Below are 7,452 nucleotides of genomic sequence, written 5' to 3'. Positions count from 1 at the left end.
GATCATAATAAACCCAAACCAAGAATTTAGTAAAAAAGTAAACTGACCCGAAACCTCGAAATGTAGCCCACTCTCAGTAGCCTGATCGATAAAACCCCGACTAGCCTCACAGCTCAAGAAAGTATCCCTGAGGGCGTCCTGCAAGGGTCCAAGAGGAGGCGGACGAGCCTCGAAAGCCTTGAGAAGTTCCCTAACCTTCAAGTTCAAAGCAGCGTAGTGACATCTATCCCCATCGAAGGTATTCTCGGAGCAGATAGCCCCGTTCTCCAGTAACATACGGGCGGCATCCAAGTGACCAGCCAAGCAAGCATAGTACAGGGCGACGGAGTCCCAATTATCCCGGGCGTTAACGTTGACGCCGAACTCGAGCAGGTAACGGAGACGGTCGGCGTCACCGGAACGGGAGGCCTCGAAGACGTCGCCGTTGGGAACCTTTTTTAGAGGGACGGAGGCGGTGAAGTCAGACGCGTCAAGGTCTATGTCGAGTTTCGACGTCTTAGTTTTTTTGAGTTACAAATCGAAATACAGAAGTTTATATATCTTTGGATTGTCATTTTCGTTATTGTTTCATACTTAAAATCTTCATTGAGACTATTGATTTTACTTTTGTAAGAACTGTCGGATTATTAACATTTCTATTTTTATGGGATACTTGATACACATAAATGTATCTACTTCATTACTTGAATATTATAGTGTATGTTTGTACTTTGTTGATACATTTTACACACACCAATAGTTCAAGAATATAAGAACATAATATAAATAAAAGGGTTTAGGGTTATTATCCCGAATCCTTCTTAAACAGTTAAACAAAATAACAAGAGTTAAACAAAATAACAAGTCTCCAATGATTGTAATAATGCATCATTCCACTACATCAGACACAAGGTGTCACACATTTAGGCCCGCATTCAAAAAAAAAATCATTGCGTCCGTACCTCAAAAACTCTATTAAATGTCAATAACGCTTCAACGGACAAGTTTATGATCAAATAATTTTATGTCATTTCCTCGATTAAGGGAAACAAATATTGTACCTCTTTTAAATTTTTTCTTTAAATAAGTGAATGAATCTTGAACTTTTAATCATCGAAGTCATCGATGTGTCTACAAAGAGTATATACAATGGTGTATATATGTTTAGCCCTCTTTCATCGGGATTCTAATAAGTATACTAGAATTGGCCCAACGTTTTTCGTAGAAGGTGTCTAATCCTTCTCACTTACGTAGTTCATTTTATTAGGTTTATCTCAACATAAACCACTCAAACTGGACTACAAATAATTAGGAGCTTTTTCAATAGTTCGTCCTTATAATAGGTATGTTGAATTTATTCAAGTTCATTTTCAAATGAACTACCCAAACTCTGGGATAAGAAACCATTAACAATAAATATTCAACCTCATTAATCGATGAATTCAATATGTCATTCTCACTAGGAACACCCAAACTCTTGGGTTTGAATTCATTAAGAGTTTTAATAAAACTTATTCTCTCTGGCGGTAAGTTCATCTAGTCCTCTGCGATAAGGACTACCCACTCAACATTGGGTTATGAACTTATTAACAATATATATTCCACCAAAAATAGGTAAATTCATCAAGTCTTTCTCACTAAGATGACCTAAAGCCTTGGCTATGAATTTATTAAAAGCAATTAAGCTCATCCTATGCATGAACATTATTCGTCATAGGGATAGGTAGATAGAAATGTACACTATGAGTATTTCCATAGCTTTGTTTGACCACATTGAACTTAGATAACTAATTTGGGTATCCACCATGAATTCATCAACCAATGGGCTTTATATCATCCCCTAGACAAATCAAGAACTAGTTTCCGACTTTCATATTTAGTAAGTGGATCAATTAGGTTCATTTCTGATTTTAATCATCATTTTAAGACACCCCCACGTTTCTAACATTTTAAAATAGAAATAAATTCATAAGTGTCTTTGATAGCATGTAAACAAATTCTCTTACACATTTACTCATTCATACTTGAGTAAAGTTTGTTATTAGTTTTAACCATAAAACTATAATTTAACAAACTCAAATGTTGTTTACAGATGATTATATTCTCAAAAAATTTAGAAGTTGCTAATCATTGAGATTAGTTTTCATAATATCAAATAATTATGAAATTCCTTATATCTTATTTTAGTCATCCACGACTTCGTTCACTCAAAAGAAATTTCAATTTTTCTTAGTTCTTCGTAAGAAGTGTTTAGGAAATTATGAATATATGAGTAGTTTTCAACATTCCCTAACAATAGGAAAATTATCTCAAGTTTATTGCAAGAGCTTTAACACAACTCTTGAGACAAACCATTTATTTTATTTCCTCTACTTAGAAAAAAAACTCAAAGTGATTTAGTAGTACAATCAATCTTTTAGTAACATTAATGTCCATCATATTCTCATTCATATTATTCAACATGTTAGCCCTAAAGAGATCGTCACATATTTTATTTACTAGGACTGAATTGGTATTCTACTCTACTAATTTAAAATCTACTCTTTTAACTTCTGCACTAAGTTTAAAGAGAGTTTAATTTGTCATAGTATTTTATAAAATTGGAATAATGAGCATAGTAATGAACAGTGTCCCCATGTAGGTTTCTAAGAAAGAGAGGCGACGCACTAGGCATGCTTAAATACTATGTCTTCATAGAAATAATCCTAGACATGCATTTTCATACTCGTCACTCTATTTTCCAATAAATCATCTATGGATTTTCTCTTTATTAAGGCCTCTTAAATAATTATGCTTGATACTTTTACTCACAACAATATCTTTTTAAACATATACATTTTGGGCTCACTATTACCTTAGTCTTAGTCATTATACTAGTAGTTTATCTCAGTCTATAATATATCCACTAAGTTTTGTAAATACTAACTTAAAAGACTCATTTATTCTAATTCATATATTTATAAAGCATGAATTAATAGGTAACAAGTCTAAATAATATGACCTCGCAGGTAGAATTATAATTCTCAAATAGACTTGTTCAGCCTCACCATGCATGCAACTTCAATCTTTGCATCATCTTTATCCCAAAAAAAAGCCCAAAATCTAGCATGTCTGACACTTCATTTGGATTAACATCTCTCTTGAATATGTTAATTCTACACCCAAATGAAGATTTTACATTGATAGTTAAAAATTGATTTACTAAGAGTAATATAATTAATAGTAATAACTTCTTATCTTCTTAATCATATCTCTTCATTCCAACTTTATCAATTCTGCCTTCAACTCAAAACATTTAAAAGCTGTATAAATATAAAGTTACCACAATCTCATGGTATTAACTTTCCAAATCACATTTATAGTCATTTCAAAATAATTTTACCTACAATATTCATATGATAACCGAATCATCTATTTGATCCATCAATCATATATATGTTTTAACTGTAAAAGAAATGTAGATAAATTATCTCATTTCACAATATAAGCTCTCCAAAAAAACGACTATTTTAATAATAGGCACAAATCTTACACTGTGCCACTACAATTGCACCAACTTTAATCGCATATAGTGGTACCTTCCTTCTCAATGATATTTTACCATTAATATCGATATAACATCATGGTTCAATCTAACCTTTCATATTCTAAATATAAATCAAAATAAATCATGTTTTATAATTGCATAATAATTAAGATACTTCAGGGCCAGCCTTGGGCCAAGGCAGGAGGAGTGTCCGCCCAAGGCCCACAAAATAAAATTTTTTAGTACAATATTTTTTTATTTTTCTAATAATAAATTAAAAAAATTAAAATAAAATACAGTAATCTATGCATTTAGTATATAACTATTAGTTCTGATCCGTTTTGGTACTTAAACTTTTAATTTTTTTTAAAATCATATCTAACGTTTAGTTTTCATTTCATTTTAGTATCCTTCGTTAAAACCTTAACGCATTTAATACATAACTATCAGTTTTGGTTTGTTTTAGTACCTAAAATTTCAAAAAAAAAATTAACGTTAAATTTTGAATGTGTACTAAAATGAAATAAAAAGACTAAAGTTTTTAATGGCAGATACTAAAATGAAACAAAAACTAAATTTTACGTATGGTTTTTTAAAAAATTTGAAAGTTTAGGTATTAAAATAGACAAAAACTAATAATTTAGGTACTAAACACCTAATTTACTCAATAAAATAATAGGACTCATGAATTTATTAAGGTGTCAATTATCTTTATTAAATTTTATATTAACATTAATAAATTGTTCTTCCATAAAATTCTAATCTAATATTTCTTTCTCAAAATTCAAAAAAAAATCAATTGAACTCTTTAATTTTGGTCTTTTCAAATTCTCACTATCAATTCTCGATTCTCTTTCTCTATTTTCATATCAATAAAAAATTTATTAACATTATTTTTTTTTCAAAACTTAATGAGAGGAAAAAATTAGGTATAATTAACATGCTTCTTTTCTCTTTCATGTTTTACGATTCATCTGAAAATTATTATTCTTATTTTTTAATTTATCATATTTCTCTCACACGTAAAGTCACAATTGTTTATTATCAATTATGGTGCTTGAATCATATTGAAGATTGTTCTTAAAATTCTAGGTAGACCACATTTTCAAATTCTTTCTTTTAATTTTATATATTTTCAAATTCTAGATAAGATCGTTCTTTTATTTTCAAATTATATGTTATGTATTGAGAAAAATATATTGGAAAGCATTGATGTTGATACTATTGTCACGCCCCCAGAACTTTCGACGCCCTAAACCGTCGGAATATTAGAGTCAAGGTCTGACGGGTCGTGCGGCCTTAGACGTTTAGACGCTCCTCGGTCTTCTCGGCGACTAAGTAAGCCTTACCCAAGCTAAGTGAGTGTGCAAACTCACAAAGGTTGGAACCAAGCCCTCAAGGCTTCGGATTGCGGAAGCTTTAAACACCAACGTGGCTACTCCGAGCCACAAGGTCAGACTATTATGTGGAAATGCTAACACGAAGGTGGCTAATCCTGGCCACCAAGATAGGCAACAAGAACAAAGAACTAAAGAACTCAGAAAGAATAAAGCAAATGCCTCAGAGCTTTATTATTCTCTCACAAAGAGAAGAATGGAATTGGGTGATTACAAATGAGGAGGAGAGCTCTCTATTTATAGTTGAGCTCTCTCTCAATCAATGGCCTAGATCATTTTACATCAACGACTAAGATTTGCCCAATTAATGACAAATCCCCTAAATCAAGGAATTACAACCAAATCTTCCTAATTACATCCATTAGTAGGATTCTTTCCTTGGATAGGTGTTCACACCGGATATGGTAAGATTTTCCCACAATAACTTCCTAATTTTGTTGCCTCTTGCCATATTTACCGAGCTTCTTTGATCATCTTCAGATATGATGCCACTTTCCTTTTCTGCACGGCTAATGTGAACAGGCTCCACAGCATTCTCCAAGTGATGGGCCAAGTCTGGTGGCTTTGACAAGCCCGATAACTATCTTGAGATTCCTTTTCGGACTCTTGCACCAATGTCTTAGCAAGCCTGATACTCTATCTTAACTCATTTTCGGACACTTGCATCAATGTCTTGGCAAGCCCGATCCTCTGTCTTGAACCTCTCTGTCAGACACTTGCACCAGTGTCTCAGACCCAAGTTCATAGCCCGTGACACTCTCCCCCACTGAACTTAGCGACGCCCTCGTCGCTGCACTCAACGATCTGGGCAACACCACCTTGGATATTTTCCATGCCTTGGCTTGTTGCGGTCCTCTCATACGAACTGCTTGCCTTGGCTTTTGTCGCATGTAACTTCGCGATCCCTCGCGCCATACTTCACATCAATCTTGGTTGCCTTTCGACACCTCCACTTGCTCACGTCCCCCCATAAAGACTCAGCCTCCCATAATGGTTGTGCTCGCTTCGGCTCTTGCCGCCAAGTGATGAATCGGGCTAACACGCCCACAAGTGCATCTCTTTCGTAGGAACTCTTTCCTACAAGTCTTGATTTGCCTCGACTTGGACTCTCATGTCCCTTGTGGCAAGGTCTTGGATCCCATCCAAACTTTGTTTCCCCCGCGCTAAACATTAGGTCTTGCCCGACCTACACTTACTTAAAACGGCAAATCAAACTAAAAAAAACACAAGAATAGTGTTGAGATGTACCTTCCCCTCTGATTTGTTGGCATTTACTCACAATTTTGCGTCAGCCCTTCTTGCTCCATGAAGTCTGACACTCCCCGCATTGAACCCTTGTCATTGGAGTTCTTTACCCCATCATGCATCGGCACTTTCTCATGGCAAAGTCTGATGCCCTTCCTCACATCATCCCTTCTAACACGAAGGTTGGAACTCGCTTTCCACCTTTGAAATGGGTGGTGTCTCCTGCACTTGGCTTCTACTCGCCTTGGCAGAGATGAACCGTATTGAGCCAAGTCACAACGCCCCCTCGATCCTTGGTTCGTCCTCTTCTTTGGATAACACGATCCTGGGCTCATCCGTTACCTTGGATGACTTGACTCCCCTCGGGTAATCTCGCAAAACTGTTGGCACCTCAAGTTTGCGCCCCTTCACTTGCTCGACTCTTACCCTTGGCTTAGCGTCTGTGTCACTTGAACTAGTGCACACATCATCACCAGATCCACCATCTGGTTCATCATGAGTGGACTTTCCCTGCCACTCGAGGAACAACATTCCTCATCCTTCGACTTACCTTCATTGCGGGATATCTTGCCACTACCCTCGGCTCTCGGCTTTGGTTTGGAAGTCTTGTTCTTCTTGACCCCAAACTCCTTAATGGACTCGATTGTCAAGGCTTTAGACAGCACCTTGACTTCCCTTCGCTCTAACACTTTCTGTGCCCACGGCTTTAACCCGAACATGAAGATAAAGAATGCATCTTCTTCAGTCAAACTTGGGACCTTGAGCATGAGTCTTCTGAATCAGCTCACATACTCCTTCAGTGTCCCCTTATGCCTGAGGCGCCTCAACTTGGACCACACCTCCATCCTGGCATATTGTGAGCGAACTTGCTCACTTTGCACCCTCTGCTTGACGGCATTATCACTTGCTATCGCACCGGGTCCTTTCCTGTGCTCTACTGCTTTGACACTCGCAGTCTCGGCACGTCTCGATCCTGGGTGAACTACTTGACAACTTGTAGTCTCACCATGCTTGCCCCTTGATTTGGCTACTTTGTAACATGTAGCCTCGTCAAGTCTTGCCCCTGACTTGATTGATCGATCATTAACAATCGCATCTGGCTTCCTTCTCGGCTCGACTGCCTCATCATCGACAGCCTTGCCTCGTCTTGATGCTTGCTTGGCCACATTGATCCCATAAATCAGACCAAGTCTTTCCCTTGACTTGGCAGATTTACTCGTGCCTCCGCCAACTCTCGCTACTTCTCCTTCTCTCATCCTCTCCATGATGGTTAAGGCGACGCTTCTCGGGACATCCTCTAATCAA

The sequence above is a fragment of the Hibiscus syriacus genome, unplaced genomic scaffold, assembly GCF_006381635.1.
Source record: "Hibiscus syriacus cultivar Baekdansim isolate YM2019G1 unplaced genomic scaffold, ASM638163v2 tig00112738_pilon, whole genome shotgun sequence".
NCBI classification, from domain to species: domain Eukaryota; kingdom Viridiplantae; phylum Streptophyta; class Magnoliopsida; order Malvales; family Malvaceae; genus Hibiscus; species Hibiscus syriacus.
The sequence above is the reverse complement of the archived record's forward strand: the minus strand, read 5'-3'. Positions refer to the sequence as shown.